Genomic DNA, 24116 nt, shown 5'->3' on the forward strand with positions numbered 1-24116 from the left:
AGGATCTCCCTATATGCCCAGGTTGACCTCACAATTCCTGGGCTCAAGTGACCTCCAGCCTTCCTCTCCTAAAGTACTGGGATTATAGGCATGAGCCATCACACCCAGCTAATATAACTTCATATTCACAAGGAAACAAAACAATTTGTGTGACTTGCTTTATGGCAATATTTGCTTTATTGTGGTGGTCTCGAATCAAATCCACAATATCTTTGAGGTATGGCTGTACTTTCTAAGCATTTCCTGAGTCAGCCTACTTTTTCTCCATTTTTATTGTCACTATTCTATTCATTTTTTTTTGTTTTGTTTTGTTTTCTTGTTGTTGTTTGGAAACAGGAACCTGCTGTCACCCAGGCTGGAGTGCAGTAGTACGATCATAGCTCACAGCAGCCTCGATCTCCTGTGTTGAAACCATCCTCCTGCCTCAGGCTCCTGAGTAGTTGAGACTACAGGTGCATGCTACCACACCTGGCTCACAGCATTTACAATTTAAAGTTACCTAGAGCCTTGTGGGCCATTGGAAAAGACTGAATTTTACACTCTGAAATGGGAGTCCTTGGAGGGTTTTGAGCAGAGGAAAGATGTTCAGTTCATCAGATCACTCTGCCAAGAGATCAGTTGGGTGGCACAAACCAGAGGGCTGGCAGTAGAGATGACTGCCAGACTTTATTTGCAAGCTGGGTCAGTAGGATTTCCTGGTAGACTGAATGTGGAGTGTGTAAGAGGAAATGAGGATGGCGACTGGAAGTTCCTGGAAGGATGGGTTGTTTTATTAGATAGGAAACCCTCTGCGGATGCAGCTTTGGGAAGATGATGTTTGGGTCAGCTGGGTGTCATGCAGACAAGTGGAGTGTCAGGTGTCTGGCCAGGGACTTAGATGTACAGCCCTCAGCATGTAGATGCCACTTCAAGCTGTGAGGTGGCCGGGGAGTGACTGCAGAGTGAGCCAGAGGAGCAGGACTGGTGTGGGTGAGAGGGGGTGACTGCAGCCATGAGGCCTCAGCAGTGCCCAGGAGGGAGAAGCAGTGTGAGCATGCAGGCACGTGGGAGGCCAGCTGTACATGGAGGTGACATGTTGTTCAGATCCCACTGCCATGTTAACTATGGTGAAGGCAGAGTTGATCACTGGAGGAGGGGTGCGGAGGCCTTCAGTGATCTTGGCGAGCACCGATTTTCATGGATGTAGGAGAACTGGAGCAGGGGAACTGGAGGCTGTGACTGCAGAAAACTTTTGTGGGATTTTGCTGCAGAGAGCAGCACAGAAATGGAGCAATTGTTGGTGGAAGAAGTGGAATCAAAAGGTTTTGAGATAAGAGAAGTAACAGAAAAGCTGTTGGAATAAAGTCCAGGAAGAGTGGATGCTGTCTACTGAGCAAGTGATGTGTGGCCCTGAGCAGACATTGACAAATCATCTGTGCCTGAGCTGCCCACAGAACTTTCTGTGATCATGGAGATGCACGTCTGTACTTCCCAATACTGTAACCCTGGCAGCAGGTTGATATGGACCACTTCCAATGTGGCCAGTGTGATTGAGGAACTGCATTTTAAATACTACGTAATTGTAATTAATTTTAATTTAAATAGCCACACATAGCTCCCCTATGGGCCAGGTCAGAGCTCTGATAAGGCTGGATAAGGGAAGAAACCCAGGTAGAGGGTTGACTGTGAAGGTTCTTTCGGTTTGGGAGTGAATCAGGAAACAGAAATCAACTGAGTGAAGGTGAGGGAGGTGTTGGGTGTTTACAGACGGGAAAAGTGTGACAGAATTGTTTGGAGAGGAAGGAAAAAAAGGTGTGGACTGGGGACGTTTCCAGTGTTTGGGCACACAGGGCTCCACAGAGTAATCTACATTTGCTGTCCCTTGGAGCAGCAGAGAAGAAAACGGTTGGGACATATTCTGAGCAGACTGTAGAGGTAAAATGTGTAGGGTTTTTTTGTTGCTGTTGTTTGAGATGGAGTCTTGCTCTATTGCCCAGGCTGGAGTGCAGTGGCACGATCTCGACTCACTGCAACCTCCGTCTCCTGGGTTCAAGTGATTCTCTCACCTCTGCCTCCTGAGTAGCTGGAACCACAGGCACGCGCCACCACACGCAGCTAATTTTTGTATTTTTAGTAGAGATGGGGTTTCACCATGTTGGCCATGCTGGTTTCGAACTCCTGACCTCAAGTGAGCCACCTGCCTCAGCCTCCCAAAGTGCTGGGATTACAGGCATGAGCCACCGTGCCCGGCTAAATGTGTAGTATTTTTAATAGGATAAAGCCTACATAATTCTGTCCACAGTTCCTTTACTTAGAAATTGCTCATTTGTTCATATTAATCTTATGTTGATTACAGATAACGGCATATGGGTTTTTTCCTGTCATGTATAGCTGAATCGTGCAGAATTTGAAGATCAAGATGATCAAGCTAGAGTTCAGAATGAGGGTTTTCCATCTGGGATGTATGTCCCCATTGAGATTGAAAATGTTCTCTGTGAATCTGTGCATATCTTTGACCCCCATTACCCCATTATCCTGGGTGGCTTGGGCAACAGTGAAGGCAATGTTGGACACGTGCAGGTGGGTCCCTTTGCTGTGTATTTGGTGCCTGAGGCTCTGTGGATTTCCCCTCCATCAATCATCTTACCCTCTTGTCCCATCAGATGCATCTGAAGAAACATCGCTGGTATAAGAAAATCCTCAAGCCCCAAGATCCAATCATATTTTCTGTAGGGTGGAGGAGGTTTCAGACCATCCCGCTCTATTATATCAAAGACCACAATGGAAGACAAAGGCTTCTAAAGTAAACCCCATAGCACATGCATTGCAGAGCAGCCTTTTGGGGTAAAATATGATTACAATAACTTGCTTATTGCTGATACTAAGCCTTACAGGCTGCATCATTATAGCTTTGTGCTCTTCCTTTCATAAAATTCCATTCCTAACATTTTTCTCTTTTCTGGGAGCAGGGAGGTGGTTTGGAGTAAATCTATATCCAAATGTAAATGTCCCTATCCATTATGTAAAACTAGAATCTAAAATTTGTGGTTTGCTATATTTCTTTTTTTCCTTTTCCTTTAAGGCCCTATCACTTCACAGGGAACTGGTGTATTGGCAATAGACTATCAGTGGCATAATGGTAACTATCTTGGATGATTTCTTTTACAGATTGGCTTGAGAAATATATCCTGAATGTGGGTTATTACATACATGAGACTTTAAGTTGAAAGTTACTCATTTTTAGTAATATAAATTTCCCTTTGCTTTTAATCTTCCTACATCCTTTTCAGTAGGGTGTGGGAGTAGAGGAGGGGAAGTGGAAGAATTACAATGGTACTGAAGACATTTCCTATTTTTGTGCATCTTTTGGATATATTTATCTAAGCAAGTACTTAAGCAGTGCTCACCATGTGCTAACCACTATATGAGGTTGTGAGGAGCCATCGGAGACTAGCCAGACATGCGACCCCCTGCAGCCATGCTGGGGTAGCAGTTTGTTCACTACATTTTCATTTGACCAGTCAGACAGGGCAGGGTTTATTGGTCCCATTTAACAAAGAAGAAACCAGAATAATGAGCAGATGGAATCTGCCCTGGAGGTTCAAATTCTAATTTCCTAAACATTGCAACTTTTTCTTTTCCATTTCGTTCCAAATAGATCATTATAGTCAAATTATGTTCCTCTGAAATCACTCTCAGGAAAGTACTCAACACTCCCTGTTTTTTTTTTTTTTTTTTCTTTTAGACAAGGTCTCCCTCTGTCATCCAGGCTGGAGTGCAGTGGCGCAATCTTGGCTCACTGCAACCTCCACCTCCTGGGTTCAAGCAGTTCTCCTGTCTCAGCCTCCTGAGTAGCTGGGACTGTACAGGTGTGCACCACCATGCCAAGCTAATTTTTGTATTTTCAGTAGAGACAGGGTTTTGCCATGTTGGCCAGGCTTGTCTCGAACTCCTGACCTCAGGTGATCTGCCCACCTTGGCCTCCCAAAGAGCCAGGATTACAGGCATGAACCACCACATCTGGCCTCAAGTCACTCTTGTTAGTTTGGCTTACCAACTTTAAAGTTTTGGATTGCTTTTGTCAAACCACTGGGTTGCAAGTTCAGATGGTCTTTGTTTTTCTTAGCTAATTATAAGTGAAATTCACTTCGGTAATTTATTATGTCACATAGAATTGAAGTTTTTCTCTTACTGATATTATTCCTATTTTCAAATTCTGGGGTTTCTGTTAGCCTGATTTTTGGATAGCTGCCACAGGAATTGTCCTTGATCTGGATAAACCCATAAAAATTGTCAAGAAATTAAAGCTAACTGGTTTTCCATATAAAATTTTCAACAACACTTCATTTTTTAAGGTTTGCATATCTGTATCTTCTCATATTTATGAATGCCCATATTGTTTGAGAAAAGGAATGAAATACTTCTAGGATATAGGCCTCATGTTTTTACACAAGTATTTGAAATCTTTTATAAACTTCATGTTTTGTTTGCTCCCTTATGTTGTGTTGCTTAAATATGCCCAAAAAAGCAGTAGTAAAACAGAGCTATTTAGGAATTGAGGCTGTTATTCATGACTACCTATGTGAGACTGCTACAGAAACTCATATTGAAAATATGTCATTTTGGGGCTGGGCACTGTGGCTCATGTCTGTAATCCCAGTACTTTGGGAGGCCAAGGCAGGCAGATCATGAGGTCAGGAGATCAAGACCATCCTGGCCAACACGCTGAAACTCCGTCTAAAATACAAAAAAATTAGCTGGACGTGGTGGTGTGCGCCTGTAGTCCCAGCTACTTGGGAAGCTGAGGCAGGAGAATCTCTCGAACCTGGGAGGTGGAGGTTGCAGTGAGCCAAGATCGCGCCACTGCACTCCAGCCTGGCGACAGAGCAAGACTCCGTCTCAAGAAAAAAAATATATATATGTCATTTTATCCACTAGGTTTTGTTTCCTACTTTTTTGATTTGTGATAAGGGAAAAAATCACAAGTTTGTCTAACCATTCAGTAGAAAAATAAAGCATTTGCAGACAACTTGGCAAGGGTAGAAAAATGGATGTACTGTTTTTCAGTATTTGGGGAAGGTGGTTTGAGCAGTATTTATTGACAATTTCATTAGTGGGGATGTTTCTATTAAAAACACATAGTAAAATCATTAAGTGTTCTTGCAATATAATGTAATAATACCACCAGCCTTTATCTTGCTGTTTGCGTGTTCTAAGTGCATGCACCTGAATAAAAGATCTGGGCTGCAGTCTAGGCTGAGAGATGCCAGCAAAGGCTGCCTAGGCCAGTGCAGTCCAGTAAATCCCTCTTCAATCTTCTCTTCCACACAGACAGCAGTGATGAGCATGCCCATGAACCCACGATTATTTTGGGAAAAATGAAAGAGTTATATTCTTTTTGTGGTAGTAATTCCACTTTCAGGGGCAAATACATTTTGATTATTTTATCACCTTTCAGTGAGTTCTTTTTGTTCTTTAACCAAGGATGTATGTTTGGGGTAAGAAGTAAAGCATATATGATTTTGTGTGTGTGTGTTTATCTTGCTATACCCGTAGGGAATGTTTAATTCTACCTTGGAAGTGGCCAAATTTGAAGGTGCTGTGATTCAAACTGTCAGCGAGATAAGGCAGCAGATCAAGAAAGCGCTCTGGGCTCCAGAAGGAGCCTTCCAGGCCAGCTTTGAGTATAAGCTGCTGCTGAGCAGTGAGTGTCTTGAGTAGTGTTCAGGACAGTGTTACCATTCATGCTTGACTTCTAGCCAGTGTGGAGAGAGGCTGGAGTCAGGTCTCTAGAGAGTTGAGCAGCTCCAGCCTTAGATCTCCCAGTCTTATGTGGTGTGCCCATTCGCCTTGTGTCTGCAGCCCCCTGGCCACACCCAGTAACAGTTCTGGGATCTATGAGACTAGCTTCCTTAGTGAGCTTTCCCTTCAAATACTTTGCAACCAGGTAGAGAAGTTTGGAGTGAAGGTTTTGTTCTTTGTTTCTTCGCAATATGGATACAAATCTTTTGAAAATGTTAAAGTAAATTACCTCTCTTTTCAGATACTGTCTTCATGTGAACTTGGTATCCTGTTTCCATCCCAGCCTTCTATAACCCAGTAACATCTTTGTTGAAACCAGTGGGTGAGAAAGACACCTGGTCAGGAATGCAGACCACAGGACAACTCAGGCTCACCCACAGCATCAGACTAAAGGTGAACAAGGACTCTGTATAAAGTACTGGTGGTGTGTGTGTTAGTGGAGATGCAGCCTGTGCTCTGCAGACAGGGAGTCACACAGACACTTTCTATAATTTCTTAAGTGTTTTGAATGTTCAAGTATAAAGTCTAACATTAAATTTGATTGAACAAGTGTATATTCATGGAATATTTTTGGAATGGAATATGAAAAAATGGTAATAGTGGTTCTTTCTGGATTGAAGACAAACTTTTCTTCTTTAAATTTTATTTTATATATTTGAGGTTGACCACATGACCTTAAGGATACATATAGACAGTAAACTGGTTACTATAGTGAAGCAAATTAACATATCTACTGTCTCACAGTTACATTTTTTGTGTGTGACAGGAACAGCTAAAATCTACTTATTTAACAAAAATCCCAAAGACAATACGTTTTTATTAACTATAGCCCTCATGATGTACATCAGATCTCTAACTTGATCATCCTATATGTCTGCTACTTTGTATTTTTTAAATGTACATCTCCCCGTTTGCTATTGGTCATTTTCTATTTGGCCCATTTTTCAACTGGGTTGTTTTTCTGTTATTAAAAGAGTTCTTTACTGATTTTTGGATATTAACACTTTATCAGATATGTGATCTGCAAATATTTCTTCCAGTCTGTAGGTTCTCTTTTCATTTTATTGGTTGTTTCCTTTGCTGTGCAGAAGCTTTTTAGTTTGATGCACTCCTCCTTGTTTATGTTTCCATTTGTAGCCTGGCTTGTGGTGTGATATTCAAAAAATAATCGCTAAGGCCAATGTCAAGAGGCTTTCCCCCTGTGTTCTCTTCTAGGAGTTTTAAGGTTTGAGGTCTTATTTGGGTCTTGGGTTTTGTATCTGTTTTGAGATGATTTTGTGTATGGTATGATCAGGGTCCATTTTTATTCTTTTGCATGTGAAAATCCAGTTTTCCCAGAACTGTTATTAAAGAGACTTTTTCTTTCCATTGTGCTGTCCTGTTTGCCCTTGTCAAAAATTAGTTGACAGTATATGGTTGGATTTATTTCAAAGGTCTCTGTTCCATTCCATTGGTTTATGTTTCTTGTTTTTATGCCAGTATCATACTGTTTTGATTACTATAGCTTTGTAATACAATTTTAAGGTGCTGCAGTTTCATTGATTCATGTAAAAAGGACCGTTGCACCCTTTAAATAAAAACATAGACGATGTGGTATTTTTGTTTTCCAAATAGGATCACAACACACTACTAAAAATCCCGTGGGACAATGAAGTGCCCCGCATTCCCAAAACAGTTCCTACACAAAGTCGGTGGAGTGCAATCACACTCTTCCACTTTAAATTACTTCCCAAAGCTTTAGTTACCCAAGCAATTCGTGATAGGCATTAACAGAGAAACATAGGCCAACGAACACCATGAGGGTGTCCAGCAGCAAACTCTAATGAAGGTCTCAGTTAATTTAGAAAGTTTATTTTGCCAAGGTTGAGAACACACTCGTGACACAGCCTCAGGGTCATGATGACGTGCCCAAGGTGGTCAGGGCACAGCTTGGTTTTATACATTTTAGGGAGACATGAGACATCAATCAATATATGTAAGAAGTACATTGCTTTGGTCTACAAAGGTGTGACAACTTGAAGCAAATGCAGGAGGACTGGAAGCAGGGAGGGAGCTTCCAGGTCACAGATCACTGATACACAAACGGTTACATTCTTCTGAGTTTCTGATTCATCTCCAATCAGAGAGCAGAGGGGTGACTTTGAATAGAATGGGAGGCAGGTTGGCCCTAAGCAGTTTCCAGCCTGAGTTTTCCTTAGTGATTTTAGGGGCCCAAGATATTTTCCTTTCACATTTCCCCCCTTTTCTTTTTAAAAAAACTGTTTGGAAAAAGCATTTTACAAGAAAATGAGTCTCTGGTCTCGGGTTTCATCTGATCTCTCATGGCTAGGAGGGTTTATTCCTAGATAGGTAGGTCCCAAAACCTCATTTTTAGCAGGTTGTGAAGACTCACATTCTGTGAAGTTAAAATAGGGGGGAGGAAGGGAGAAAACAACAACAACAACAAAAGAACAATCCTGGAAAAATCAATGTAAGCCACATTACTCTGCAGTCCACACCTCAGTAGGCAGGTATGAAAGTGGCTTATGTATGTAAGCAGGTTGTTGTTATTTTCTTCTGAAGCTTAAGTTGTCTGGCTTCAGTTCACAAGGTTTTAAGAAAGCACAGCTTAGTTTTCAGTGACTCCATGTTAGGAATAATTGAAAAAAAAATGGAAAACATTAAAGACTTGTGGCCAAGAAAAATTAGAATTTGGTGCCAACTGTAGAAAATAATAAAAATTGAAAAAACATCAGGCAAGACTAGAACCTAAAAACAGGTCTACTGTAGTTTTGAAACATAATTTTTTCTCTCTCCAGTTTTCCATTTTTACTAAAGATAAATCATGTTAGAATGGATTAGCTTTATTATTCTTGGCCTAATTATTTGCATACAGTGCAACAATAATTATTTTTTACACAGGCTTTTAAATTGGCTTTGATGGAACTTTGTTCCATGGAAGGAATCTTAAACAAGACTTTTTTAAAGCCAAGCCCAGCCATGGATTTCTGCCATCAAATACCTATGATTTCAGTGAATTTCCTCTCCTCTTGAGGTTCCAAGATAAACCTGGGGCTTCTGCACCTGTCAGAAAGTGACATTCTTTATTTACCACAGGTCAGAAACCCTGTACAAGGACTGTGTAGACAAAATATGACGCCAGTTTTTCCAAGGGCTTTATTGGCTTCATTGGCTTCTGTAAGTCAGGTTTGATTCCTTAAAGGAAAGCACACCATTTCAGTCAAACTCTTGATAAAATAACCAAATTCTCCAACTGTGTCCTATTGCAAAATAAAACAGATTTTTATTGCACTTACACAAATAACTACATTGCCATAAATTAAGAATACCCCCCGTTTCCAAATTCTGGAGAAATTAGGTAGAGAAAAACAAATATGCTCCAAATTTTGTTCACAGGAATATACTTTATTGTTAAAAGCTGCAACTAACTTAAAGTTTTCTTAACTCTGAAAAACTAAACAAAGTATCAGCAATGTTTTAAGCAAAAAGGCAAAAAGATTACTTCAGTTTTCTATTGGTTCAGTTATTTCAATTAGCTCCTGTTCTGTTTGATAGTCAGCTCTCCATGAGAGTTCCAAAATTTTTTGCTTTATTCCAATGTAACAATTTCCAAAATTATCAGAAAACCTGAATTTAAGTGCACCTGTTAAGAGTCCTACAGCTGATTATAAACCCACCTTATAAAGAGGGTTTGAAACAAGACAAAACAACTGCCTGTGGATGAAAAAAAAAAGTAAAGGCAGCTGTAGTTAAAAGATACAATTGACAAGTGAATTTGTTACCTCCATGGCACACGATAATTTTAACATAACAATTATGATTATTATGAATAATGTACACTAAGTTATATCAGAATTACAGGAGTTTCCCATCATTTTGGAACACATACCAATAACATATTTATACAAATGGATATGAAAGAAAGCCAAACACCATTTCATATTTGACAATACTTCCTGTATAAATTTTATACCAGATAAGCCAAATTATGTCATTTTTAGACTTTAGAGAAACTAATGTTCTATTTAGGATAGAAAAAGACATAATATATAAATTTGATTTTGGAAAGTTTGTCAAATATAAAATGTTTAAAACACTTGATATTAAAAAATAGGACTACAGGTCATTGTAAAGTCATTTATTTAACCAAAGTGATAATTCAAGGATTTTTTTTAAGTGAAAACCTTCATCCTTTGAGACAGGAGACTTAATTTTCTAAACAAGAAGCCCTAATAAAAACAGCATGAAGCCAATTACATTTGTTTTTAAAAATTTTCTAAACAATCTATAAAATGTAATCTTGATTATAAAATATAACTTCCATAAGCCTTTTATAACCTGTACTAAGGAGCTGGTAAATGCTTCAAGAAAACCTTGTTAATCTGACACAGGCGTCCATTTACTGGTTTTGCATCAGTGTGCCTTTGACATTAATAATTAATGTATAGAGAAACTGAACCAACTTTATCTTTCAAAATCGGCCCTTACAATCTTATGCTCCCACCTGTTTTACAATAGTCCCTGGGTCTTGAGGAGTTGAATAGCTTTCATTTCTTGCCGCCCTGTGTCTCAGGAATGCAGCAGTTTATTTAAATTGGCGTCTTCTATCAGGCCTGAAGATGAGGCTTTAATTGCTGTGGGTGTTTAAGGTTGAGCAGGACTTGGTTTTCGTTTTTAGACATAGGAGTTAAAAAGCCCTGTAACTCAATGTTGCAAGGATTTTGAAAGCATATACAGGAAGATACATGGATGTAATAACCTCGATTTTAAAAAATCTCAGTTTTTTTCCTAAGTAAACCAAAACTTAATATGACAACTTTATTATATAAAAGTTTTTGGATTTTTTAAATATGTAAATCCTTATTGTGACTTACACTGTTCATGACATGGTCAGACTTTCTGATTTGTTCTGAACATCCCTTCTTTTTAAACAACCAGTTATTTTATTTTAGGACTAAACTTACTATACAGGATTCTTTCTTATATAATAGTATTTCTCTTTAAGATCTTTTTACCTCAAAAACTACCTCTTTACAATTTTCTTTACATTTTTTTATTTCCTGGTTCCTTTTACCTTGTTTTATACATGACTTTAAATAAGCTTTGAATTAGACAAAACTTGTTCATCTTTTTTTTTCTTTTAGAAAAAAAGACTTTTTTGGCAAGAATGTTTTCCTACAATATATGTTTATTGGAAAATACCCAAATAACAAAATATCTATTATTTAACTTAACTTTATATTCTAAATTATGACCAGTTTTTCTACAAGTATTTATCCCATTACATTTACCTATTTTAATTGTTTACCTAGATTATTTATGAAATCTGTGATAGCCATGATTTAAAGTTATGAAACTGCCATTGCAAAATTATAACTGGGACAGTGAAAAAAGATTTGGCCTAATTGGCTCCATCTTGCTCATAACCTCCAAACCGTCCTTGTTCATTCCTCCACATAGGCCGAACTGACACTGGGAGGAAACTGGTTTATAGTTTAGCTTTGAAACAAAGGCACTCACAGTCCTTTCCTTATTGTCTGTGGACTAGACTGCCAAACGCCACAGGATTAGAAGTGCTGGTAATCTTACTAAATTCAACATGCAGCTGTTTTTATTAAACTCTTATCAATGTCTTACTTATTAAAAATTACACAAGTAAAGATCATTCTGTTTTGGGCTGGGTTTATGCTTTTGAAACCCCAATGCCAAATTTTGACACCTTATAGTATTTGGCAGGAATATATATGAAATTTGTTGATAACTAAAGGTAAACAAAAATGTATGCTTCCAATTTTTAAGACATTTCTAATATTATTTTGCCAATAATTTTAAAGCTAGCTTATTAAAGATTTTGCTTAAGTTACATAAAGTTGAAAAAGGATTTGACAAGTCTTTCTTAGTATCTAACTTAAGTGTTTTTATTTTTCTTTAAGCCAATTAATTAGAGCTTTCATATATTGTTAGTAGTTTAACATTCTGTACACAATACATAAATACATCTAAAAATCTATCAGGCATATCTATGGAAGTACTGAAACCACCTTTGCAAAACTGTAACTAAGGAAATTATGACAGTGAAAGAAATCAGACCTAACCAACTATCTTGCTTCTAACCCTTAAGCTGTCCTTGTTCCTTCCTTGGCGTAAGCTCAACTAACTTTGGGAAGGAATTTAGTTCATGGTTTGACTCTGAAAGCAGACTGATAACAGCCCTTTCCTGAAAAGAATCCCTTCTTGCCTGGGGAGCAGTCTGCCTTTGCAGGACTAACATATTAGCTGCAAGATTAGAATGTACAGTTTAGAGGTCATGCAGTCTCTGGCTCTGAAAGTCTGAACCTCCCCAAACTGCTCCTGCAGATAACATCACATCACTACTGTAAAACCTAAGATCAGGGCTTGGTATGTGTTGCAGACCCTGCCCAGGACGGTAATCTGGCCCAACCAGTTGTGCCGTCATACCCATGAATAGAAGACAGCAAGAAAACCTCATTTCAACCCCCTATGATTCCATCTCCAACCTGACTAATCAGCACTCCCCACTTCCCAAGCCCCTACCCACCAAATATCTTTAAAAACTCTGATATCCCCGAATGCTTGGGGAGACCGATTTGAGTAATAAACTTTGGTCTGTCACACAGCTGGCTCTGCGTGAGTTACTCCTTCTCCACTGCAATTCCTCTATCTTGATAAATTGGTTCTCTCTAGGCAGAGGGCAAGGTGAACGCATTGGGCTGTCACAGTACATTCTATAGATTTAAAGACTTCCCCCTTTTTTTCTCTCTTAGACTTTCAGATTCTTGATAACTTGTTTCACAACCTTAGGCAGTTGTCAACTAAACAGCCTTAATTTTGAACGTTAAGGGAAACACCTCAGGTGAAAATCAAATAGCAAAATCTACTTCATAAAGCACAGAAAGAGTCTCGTGCTGCTAGAGGGAGACACTAATATTTTTCTTCGAGCCAAATTAAACATAAAATTAAACTACACTCTTCTTAAAAACCCAAGAGTAGCCTCTGTTGCAATAACTACTTTAGTCAAGAAAAATCAGGTGAAAACAGAATCCAGTCAACTGAGAAAAAAAAGACAAAAAAAAAAACACACATTTGCTCAACAACAGCAAAAAGACAAGGTCTTAGGAGAGTCAAAACAAAAAAACCAAAAACATGAAGGTCTTCCAAATACAAACACACACACATGCACACACATCTGGATGTTACCCTTTTAATTAAGCTGACTTTTACACAATTGTGCTCCTTTAAACAAACCTCTTAATCTTATTACCATATTTCAGCGAGGACAAAATGCTGCTAAACTAACAATGGTCACACAAATCATATGATTTCGGAGCACTCTAAGTGTAAGCAGAAATTAACACCAGCTGGTTGTTAAATGTTAACTTTATTCTTTAAAAGAAATTTGCAAGACAGAATCCAAAACTAGTTTCTTACCTAGTGATGGGTCTCAGGCTGCAAACTGCTCTCTACTATCCTAGAAGCAGAAACAAACAAACAAAACAAATTTGCCTATTAGAAGAAGTGAGCTCAAACTCCATAAAGTAATTACCTGCCTTCCAACATCATGGAGGTATGAAAACTTGTCTTGTTGGACACAAGTAAATCTCTAAAAAAAAAAAAAAAAAGAGGAGTTGTACAGCAAAATAAACTTTAGATCTTGACCAAAGTTTTGGAGATGAGGGATTCTCTGGAGGGGGGTGCTCTCAGACCTCAGCAAATTGTCCTATTGGTTTGGGTCATAAAGTGGGCTCACACTGGTCCCAAGCACTGACAGGAGATTTGCCAAAGGTCGGGGCATCTCCACTCAGAATCCCCCTGTGGTTACCAAAAGGTGAACCCAGAAAATCTGAAACAGGTCTCAGTTAATTTAGAAAGTTTATTTTGCCAAGGTTGAGGACACACTCATGACAAAGCCTCAGAAAGTCATGAAAACATGTGCCCAAGGTGGTCAGGGCACAGCTTGGTTTTATACATTTTAGGGAGACATGAGACAACAATCAATACATGTTAAGAAGTACATAGGTTCGTTCTGGAAAGGTGGAACAACTTTAAGCAAAGGCAAGAAGACTGGAAGCAGGGAGGGAGCTTCAAGGTCACGGATAAGTGATACACAAATAATTGCATTATTTAGAGTTTTTGGTTAGCTTCTCCAAAGGAGGCAATCAGATATGCATCTATCTCAGTGAGCAGAGGGTTGACTTTGAATAGAATGGGAGGCAGGTTGGCCCTAAGCAGTTTCCAGCCTGAGTTTTCCTTAGTGATTCTGGGGGACCAAGATATTTTCCTTTCACAACACAACAGAAAGCACATGTTTGAAAAGAACCACAAAAGTCACCCTGGGAAGGGAGAGTCTGTCCAATACAGTGTTGGGGGAACTGGATATCCCTAGGCAAAATAACACAGGGTCCTTATTGTGCGAAATTCGCAACAATTCATTAAACATGAATGAAAGACCTATGCCCATAACTTGATAAAGTCACTCTCTAAGAAGAAAGCATATGTGCAGATACCAGGGTCAACTTGGATCTATGCTCATGGTTTGCAAAAACGAAAACAAAAAAATGAAGACAAAAAAGAATGCAAACAAGCAACAACCAAAACTCACTGGCAACAGATTGATAAGCTAGTGAATTTCTTTAACATCATCAGTCACCAACGTAAGGGAAAACCAGAACACTGCACACACCTGAAACTGCATCAGACTACATGGCTTGTGGGCAAGAAAGAATGAAAAATATAAATGAATGAAAAGAAAGAAACATACAAAGAATGGTAAGAAGCGTTTGGAGAAAAACACAGCTGATGAGGCATTTTTTGGAAAACGTGTAAGTAACATTACTAACTAGCAAAAAACACCAGAAAACAGAAATTAATTACCAAACCAAAACTGGATAAAGAAACCAAAGAGGCTTTTCTGCAAATAACACATAAAACTGAAAACAAGCATGCTTGTTAACACCTGGTTAACATCACTAATCATGGCAAAAATGAAAATCAGAACAAGACTCAGATACTGTGTCTCTCTTGGTGGAATGAGTATTACAAAGACCTTCGTGTATCTTAAAAGAAGCTGCTGTGAATTTCCAGAGAGGTGAGCTTTCTTATCCACATCTGTTAACAAGTAAATTAGTATGCACACTACAGAGGCCACCTGGAGGTTCCTCAGAAAACTAAAATTACAACTACCATTTCACTGAGCTGTGCTGCTACTGCAATCATATGAAATCAGTACACAGAAGACATACCTGCCTTCCCACGCTGACAGTGGATCTAGTCGCAACAGTCAAGATAAGGAATCAACCTACCTGTCCACCCACAGAGGATGAGATCCAGAAACTGCAGTATCCAGTCACAACCAGATACTCTTCATCCAGACACGGGTACTGAAATCAGGTCATCCGTGGCAACACTGTGGAACCTGGAGAACATTATGGTAAATGAAACACACTAGGCAGAGAAAGACAAACCTCGCGTCATCTCATTCATGAGGCATCTAGAAAACTTTATCTCACACAGACCTACAAAGCACCATTGTGCTTGCCAGGGTTGGAACAGAAGGCTGGGCATCGATGGGCATAGGAAACAGGTACCAAGTGACACGTTACATAAGAGGAATGAAACCTGCTGTTCTATTCCTCAGTAGGATCATTAGCGAAAACTTTACCAAAGGGTAGTTTTCAAGAGAGCCAGAAAGGAAGGTTCTCGCTCTCCTCACTCAAAGACATGAAAACTCTACAAGGCAAAAAATGATGCTAAATACCCTGATTTCATCCCCATACGATGCATGCATGGAACCAAATGTCCCACTCTACCCTCTGGTTGTACATATTTAGGACAGGGCCAATTTTGTTTCTTAAAAACAACACAAAGAAACAATGCTAAAATTCCCGTGGGACCACAAATGCCCTGAAACTCCAAAGCCATGCTGAAACACCAAAGGTCAGATGGACAAAAGGCTCACTATGCAATGAAGGGCCCTGGGCTAGGTGGCTAGCCACATGCAGATAAACAACACTGGAGCCTTAACTCTCATTAGATGCAAAAACTAACCCAAGGTGAATGAAAGATTTCAGCAGAAGACCTCAAACTATTAAAAGTCCTACAAGGAAACCTAGGACACATCTTTCTCAATATGGGCTTTGGAAAGCATTTAGACAAAAAGCAACAGCAAGAGAAACCAAAAGGACAAGCTGGGCCTAAGAAACAATAATACTGCCAGACAGCGAAATAAATCACTGGCACAGTAAACACACAGGCTACAGGATGGGAGAAAATGTTCCCAAACTATGCTTCTCACCAAGGTCTGATAGCCAGACTCTAACACGACCTTAAAAAAATCAAGAGGCAGAAAAACAAACCATTCAAACAATGGGTAGAGAACATGAACACACACCTCAACATTACTCATCATCAGAGAAATGCAACTCTCAAACGCACACTGAGATACCATCTCACACCGGTCAGAATGGCCATTTGTCCTAAGTCCAAGCATTCACATGGTGGCAAGGCAATGGAGGAAAGCAAACACTGCTACACTCCTGGTGGGAATAAAAACGTTCTCACACTATGAGAAGTGGTTTGGAGGTTCCTCAAATAACAACTACCATCCAAATAGCAATCGCATAACTGGGTATCTACACAAAGGAAAATGAATCATAAATCCTCCTTTCAAAATGACACAGGCATGGGTATGTTCTTGGAAGTGCTATTCACATGGAAATAGAAAATAACATCGACCTATGTCCCCCCTTAACAGTTGATTACATGTTTTAAAAGTGCTGTACATAGATACCACAACATCCTACATAGCTTAAAAAAATTCATGCCCTTTCCAGCAGCAAGGATGGACCTGCAGGTCACTATGCTAAGCAAACTAACACAATCTAACAGAAAACCAAACACCACATGGTCTCACTTACAGGCAAAATACCTATACACCATACAATGACTTTGTGATCTATTTTTTCTCTCTCTGATTGGACACAGAAATCCCTGCTGACAAAAGCAAATAAAAAACTGTGAGACCAACACTTTAGAGCTTCTGCATGGGGGAGAAAACAATGAACCCAAAGAGAAAGCATCTTACCTTGGTGGAAAGGATGATTGGGTTAAAATTGTGGAAAATCGTAATTTTGGAAGGGGTTGTTATCTAACATATTCAAGCACTAAAGCTACTAAGGGGGGAAATATTAAAAAAATACACAAGCTAAAAATATACAGAGGACCTGCACAATCACTTCTACAAAGGACATGAAACTGATTCATAGGTGAAAAAAAAAAGATTTTCCACATCACTAATCACTCCAAACATGTAAGTCAGAATCACACTCCAATATCAGATACCATCAAACTCCACTGAGAATGAATATTACCCAAAACAGCAATAACATTTTTGGAAGGTAGCAGCCAGTGTAGACTTACAGAAAGGGAAACTCTTATACACTATTGATGCTAATGTGAATCAGTGAATACACTGTGAAAAAGTTGGGATGTTCCTCACACTGCATATGCATTTAAAGCAAAGGAAACCGGTACCTTAAGGAGTTACCTGCCTTCCCATGTTTCATGACAGTATTCACAATATAGAAGATATGGAATCAACCTACCTGTCCATCCACAGATGAGGGGATGAGGAAACTGCAGTATATCTGCACAACGCAATATTCTTCATCCATAACAAAGTAATGTAATTTTCATTTGGAGCCATATGGATGAACCTGGAAAATATGTTAAATAAAATAAACCAGACATAGAAAAACAAGCACAGATTCATCTCACTTACATGGAATCCAGAAAACTTTGCCTTTGATAAGTAGTGGTTTTCTGAGGAGAGGGGAAGGAGGGAATGGGAGGATTGCTTGTGGAAACAAAGCTGCAGTTAGTTGGGACAGATACATTCTTGAGCTCTATACCACAGCTCGGTGATTCTGGTTAATACTATATTTTTGAAAAAAGCTACAGGGAGCAATTCCAATGTTTTCACAGAAGAAGAATAACACCTGTATGAGAGAACAGATATGCCAAGTACCCTGATTTTATCATTACTAAAAATATATAAGAATCGAAATGTCCCAGAGGAACAACAGTCCCAGCAGACTAATTATATACTTTATGATGCACAGAAATTTAAGAAATGGAACCACAAATGGCCCTGAATGTCTAAGGAATCCTGAGAAATAGAAACTAAGTTGGAGGACTCACAATCCCTGATACGCCGCTGTGCTCTAGCCTGGGTGAGAGAATGAGACTCTCAAAAAAAAGTTACAAAATTTGAGGGAAACACAGAAGTGATAACTACAGGGACTCTGTCACTCAGGCTGGAGTGCAGTGGCATGATCATGGCTCACTGCAGTCATGACCTCTCTGGCACAAGTGATCCTCCCACCTCTGCCTCCTGAATAGCTGGAAGGAACTACAGGCACACACCACCACGCTTGGCTAATTTTTTTGTATTTTTTGTAGAGATGAAGTTTTGCCATGTTGCCTAGGCTGGTCTCAAATTCTTTGCCTCAAGTGATCTGCCCACCTTGACCTTGCAAAGTGCTTGGATTACAGGCATGAGCCATCATGCCTGGCCATAAAAAAACATGCATGGCTACATCGAAGTGAAAAGTTTTTCCAAGGAAAAGGCAACAATGAACCCAAAAAGAAAGGCTGGGAGAATGTTTTGAGGAATCACATTAATAACATAACTAAGGGGTTGTTATAGCAAATATGCAACACATTAACAGTACTAAGTAGCAACCAAAAAAACCAATGATCCACCCAAAACTGAGCAGGGACCCTGAATAGACATTTCTGCAAAGAGGACAGTAAACCACACTAAAGGTCCCTTCCCCCGGTCAGGAGGCCATGACTAGAGGGACAGAGTTAGGCAGGCACTGCAGGGAGTGGAGAAATGTGACCCCTTAGGTCCGGACGGCAGAGACACAGATTTAAAAATTCACCAGACCGGGAACAGTAGTTAATGCCTGTAATCCCAGCACTTTGGGAAGTTGAGGCACAAGGATTGCTATGAGCTCAGAAGTTTGAGACAAGCCCAAGCAACATGGCAAAGCCCTGTCGCTACCAAAAATACAAAAAAAAAAAAAAAAAAATAGCTGAGCGTGGTGGCACAGGCCCAGATACTGTTGGGGCTGAGGCTGGAGAATCCCTTGAGCCCAGAAAATGGAGGTTGCAGTGAGCTGAGATCCACCACTGCACTTCAGCCTGGGCAACAGGGCAAGACTGTATCTCTAAAAAAATAAAAACAGTTTAAAAAATCAGCAAATCCTGGAGGTTAAGCTGGATCCTTTCCTTCCATCTGAGGCTTGAAAGCAAGGCAGCCAAACTGGGGCCTGGCCCCTACACCCCACCTGGGCTGGGCTTCCCCTTCCTCCCACAGCCAGAGCTTTCCTCTCTCTCCACCTATATGGGGAGTCTCCCTCAGAAACAGCCCTAAAGCCTCCTACACGTTCCAACCTCAAAAGCCCTCAGGGAATGAGTACTACTATAAAATTAATGGTAAGATATCAAGAGAGAAAAAAGGAGTGAGAATGTAGCAGAAATACACAGAACATTCCAGAAAACGAAAGCTTCTGTACTTACCATGAAAGAAAAATGCTCCAAAGAAGCTGGGCCATGGAGAAGCCACACCAAAGCTCTGTCCTCAGCAGTCAGCACCACGGACAGGAGGTGTTTCTTCCCCAGGATGCGCCCTCAAGTTATCCTGAAGCTGCCGCAGCACCCAGTGACTCCTGATAATTCTAAAATTCATATGGAATCAAAAAAGAGCCTGCATAGCCAAAGCAAGACTAAGCAGAAAGAACAAACCTGGACGCATTACATTACCTGACTTCAATCTATACTATAAGGCCATAGTCAGCAAAACAGCATGATACTGGTATAAAAATAAGCACATAGACCAATGGAATAGAATAGAGAACACAGAAGTAAATCCAAATACTTACAGCCAACTGGTCTTTGACAAAGCAAACAAAAACAAAGTGGGGAAAGGACACCCTACTCAACATATGGTGCTTGGATAATTGGCAACCCACATCCCAAGAAATGAAACTGGATCCCCATCTCTTTCCTTATACAAAAGTCAACTTAAATCTGAGACCTGAAACCATAAGAATTCTAGAAGGTAACACTGGAAAACCCCTTCTACACATTGGCTTAGGCAGAGACTTCATGACCAAGAACCCAAAAGCAAGTGCGACTACAAAATGAAGATAAACAGGTGAGACTTAATTAAGCCAAAAAGTTTCTGCACAGCAGACGAACAATTAGCAGAATAAACAGACAACCCACGGAATGGGAGAAAATCTTCACAATCTATACATCTGAGAAAGGACTAATATCCAGAATCTACAAGGTACTCAAATTAACAGGAAAAAAAACCAATCCTTTCAAATAATGGGCTAAGGACTTGAATAGACAATTCTCAAAAGGAGATATAAAAAATGGCCAACAAACATGAAAAAATGCTCATCATCACTAATAATCAGGGAAATACAAATCAAAACCACAATGTCAGGCCGGGCGCAGTGGCTCACACCTGAAATCCCAGCAGTTTGGGAGGCTGAAGCGGGTGGATCACCAGGTCAAGAGATCGAGACTACCCTGGCCAACATGGTGAAACCCCGTCTGTCCTAAAAATACAAAAATTAGCCAGGAGTGGTGGTGGGCACCTGTAGTCCCAGCTACTCTGGAGGCTGAGGCAGGAGAATCCCTTGAACCCGGGAGGTGGAAGTTGCAGTGAGCCAAGGTTACACCACGGCACTCCAGCCTGGCAACACAGCGGACTCCGTCTCAAAAAAAAAAAAAACCCCCACAATGCCATGCCAGCTTACTCCAGCAAGAATGGCCATAATCAAAACATTGAAAAATAAAAAATATTGTGGGCATTTGGTGAAAAGGGAACACTGTTATACTGCTAATGGGAATGTAAACTAGTACAACCACTATAGTAAACAGTGTGGAGATTTCTTAAAACTAGAACTACTATTTAATCCAGCAATTCCATTACTGGGTATCTACCCAGAGGAGAAAAATCATTATATAAAAAAGATGCCTGCACACGCAAGTTTGTAACAGCACAATTCACAATAGCAAAAGTATGTAACCAGCCCAAATGCCCATCAATGAGCAGATTAAGAAATTGTGATATACATCATGGAATACTATTCAGCCATAAAAAGGGAAAAAAATAACAGGATTCACAGCAACCTGGATGGGATCAGAGACTATTATTATTCTTTTTTTTTTTCCTTGAGACAGAGTCTCGTTCTGTCGCCCAGGCTGGAGTGCAGTGGCATGATCTCAGCTCACTGCAACCTCTGCCTCTCAGGTTCATGCCATTCTCCTGCCTCAGCCTCCCAAGTAGCTGGGACTACAGGAGCCTGCCACCATGCCCAGCTAATTTTTCGTATTTTTAGTAGAGACAGGTTTTCACCATGTTAGGCAGGATGGTCTTGATCTCCTGACCTTGTGAGCCGCCTGCCTTGGCCTCCCAAAGTGCTGGGATTACAGGCATGAGCCACCGCCCCCAGCCGATCAGAGACTATCATTCTAAGTGAAGTAATGTAAGAATGTAAAAGCACGCATCGTATGCTCTCGCTAGTAAGAGGGAGCTAAGCTATGAGGATGCAAAGGCATTAGAATACTACAACGGACTTTGGGGACTTGGGAGAAAAGGTGGGGGGGGGTGAGGAATAAAAGACTACAAATTATATAGAGTGTATACTGCACAGGTGTTGGGTGCACCAAAATCTCATGAATCACCTCTAAAGAACTTACTCATATAATCAAACACCACCTGTTCCCCAAGGCAGGTGTATCACCTAAGGTCAGGTGTTCTAGACCAGCCTGACCAACATGGTGAAACCTTGTCTCTACTAAAAATACAAAAATTAGCCAGGGGTGGTGGCAGTGCAGCCTCGGGCAGTGAGCCCCAAAATGACACCCAAGCCCTGCCCCCAGAGACAGGCAGTGCAGCCCCAGAAAACTCACCTACCCAACGACATCTCTACCACTCTGGCCGAGGTGCAGCCTCCGACTTCACCACCAATCGCAGCAAAGCGAGCCACCATGGCGCAGGCTCCAGCCTCCAGCATGCGTGGGGGCCTCTCCCTTCTACTCTTCCTCCTGCCCAGCAGGAGAAGCTCCCGCTGCCGGCCACCCTCCTACCGCTCCGTCGCCACCACCAACCAGAGGCAGCCAGCGCCCGGGCTCCAGCTGGCAGCAGACGGCTGCCCCTCTCCTAGTCCTCCAAGAACACCACACAACATTGCCACCAAAGCACCCAAATGACCTGAAGCCGGCCTCACCGTGCTTTATATATGGAGGTTACGCACATGCGTTCCTGGACTACATGTTCTGATTGGATGAGAGAAAAACCTCTAGGCCTACCCTGATTGGACTTTATTTTCATGCTGTGATTGGTCGTCTTAAGACTTGCTCTCATCCAATCAGAACATGATAATAAAGTCCAATCCGAGTAACCCTGGAGGGTTTTTCTCATCCAATCAGAACATGCAGTCCAGGAACCCGCATATATATATAACCTCAGTATATGAATGATCCTGAAGGGAAGGCAGGTCTTTCCAGGTTCCCGTATCTTCCTGTAGAGCTGCTCAGTGCCCGGATTAGAGGACCAGGAATTGGTAATCACAGGCCATACGCTGGAGGCTGGAGCCACGGCAGCGTGGCTCGCCTCGCTGCGGTTGGTGGTGATGGCGACGGAGAAAGCAGTGCGGCGTCAGCGGTAGGAGGAGGAAAATAGTTTTGGGATAGATGGAGGGAGGTAAAGGGAAAAGAGAATAGCAAGCAGGAGAAGGCGTTGCAAAAAGACAGTGGGGAAAACATGGTGGGAAAGAAAGTTTTTGGGTAGATGGGGAGAAACAGGGTGGGGAGCGGGAGGGAGGGAAGGTTTTGCAGAAAGACAGTGGGTAAAAAGTTTATGGGTAGATGGAGGAGGAAAAGTGTGTCAAGGGGGACGAGGAAAGAGGGTGGGGGGAAACAAGGGTGAGCAGTAGGTAGAGAAGGTTTTGTGGAAAGACAGTGGGGAGAAAAGTTTTTGGGTAGAAGGAGAAAAGAGGGTAACAAGTGGGGGAAGGGAAAAGGGTAGCCAGCGAGAGGAAGACAAGGTTTTGCAAAAAGAAGTGGGCAGAAAAGAAAGACGGCGGAGAAAGAAAAGACGATAGGTAAAAAGTGTTTGGGTAGATGGAGGGGGGAAGAAGGGTGACGAGGAGGAGAAAAGACGGTGGCGAGAGGTATCGGGGAAAGAGGGTTGGGGAAAAAATGGAAAAATAGTTTGGGGTAGATGGAAGGCAAAAAAGAGTGGCAAGCAGGATAGGGCAAAGGAGGACGAGTGGGAAGGGGGAAAGACTATGAAAAGATGGTGGGGAAAACTTTGAGGGGTAGATGGAGGGAGAAAAGAAGGAGGTGAGCAGGAGTGGAGAGAAGGTTTTGCGAAAAGGCTATGGGGAAGTGTTTTCGGGTAGATGGAGAAGGGAGAGGGTGGCAAGGAGGAGCAGGGGGAAAAACGATGAGGAAAACAATTTTTGGGTAGATGAAGGGGGAAAAGAGTGAGCAGCAGGAGTGGGGAGAAGGCTTTGGGAAAAGATGGGGGGAAAGAGTGAGCAGCAGGAGTGGGGAGAAGGCTTTGGGAAAAGATGGGGGAAGTATTTTTGCTTAGATGAAGGAGCAAAAGATGGTGATGAGAATGGGACGGGGAAAAAGAAGGTGGCCTGGAAGAAGGGGAAAAGACGGTGGGAGAAAACTGGGGAAAGTGTTTGGGTAGATGGATGGGGAAAAGGATGGTGAGCGGGAGAGTAGAGAAGGCTTTGCGAAATGATGGTGGAGGAAGAAATGGTGGGGAAAAAGTTTCGGGGTAGATGGAGGAAGAAAATGGGTGGCAAGGGGGAGGGGGGCCAAAGGCAGTCGGGAAAAGGTGGGGAAATAATGGTGGGAGACAAAGGTTTTGGGTAGATTTTTAAAAATCAGATTATTTGTATTTTTGCTTTTGAGTAGTTTGAGTTCTTTATGTATTTTGTGTATTAACCCCTTGGCTGATGCATAGTTTGCAAATATTTTCTTCCATTCTCCGAGTTGTTTCTTCTACTGATGGCTTCCTCTGCTTTGCAGAAGGTTTTAAGTTTAATATAATTACATCTTTGCCTTTGTTGCCTATGCTTTTGACAAGTATAATGTAATTACAACTTTGCTTTTGTGGTTTGTGCTTTTGAAGTCTATTTGTCCTCAAGATTTCTATACATTATGTTCATTGTCCTTTGTCAGTAAAAGTATAGTAGAGACTGGGTTTCACCATGTTT

General features: G+C 41.0%; 1 long non-coding RNA gene and 1 pseudogene across 1 annotated transcript; one reads left to right on the forward strand and one right to left on the reverse strand.

The window, feature by feature from the left end:
• The first annotated feature begins 1061 nt into the window (after positions 1–1061).
• Positions 1062–6311, forward strand: LOC129488756 (ribosome biogenesis protein BMS1 homolog; annotated as a pseudogene).
• Positions 6312–9937: 3626 nt separating this feature from the next.
• Positions 9938–17514, reverse strand: LOC129487957 (uncharacterized). Its single transcript, XR_008659532.1, has 4 exons — positions 17403–17514; positions 15102–15214; positions 13231–13270; positions 9938–10415 (listed from the first exon to the last, which is right to left on the reverse strand). It is a non-coding gene; the product is annotated as an uncharacterized lncRNA (long non-coding RNA).
• Between the last annotated feature and the right edge of the window lie 6602 nt (positions 17515–24116).

This window comes from Symphalangus syndactylus, chromosome 8, assembly GCF_028878055.3.
Source record: "Symphalangus syndactylus isolate Jambi chromosome 8, NHGRI_mSymSyn1-v2.1_pri, whole genome shotgun sequence".
Taxonomy (NCBI): Eukaryota; Metazoa; Chordata; class Mammalia; order Primates; family Hylobatidae; genus Symphalangus; species Symphalangus syndactylus.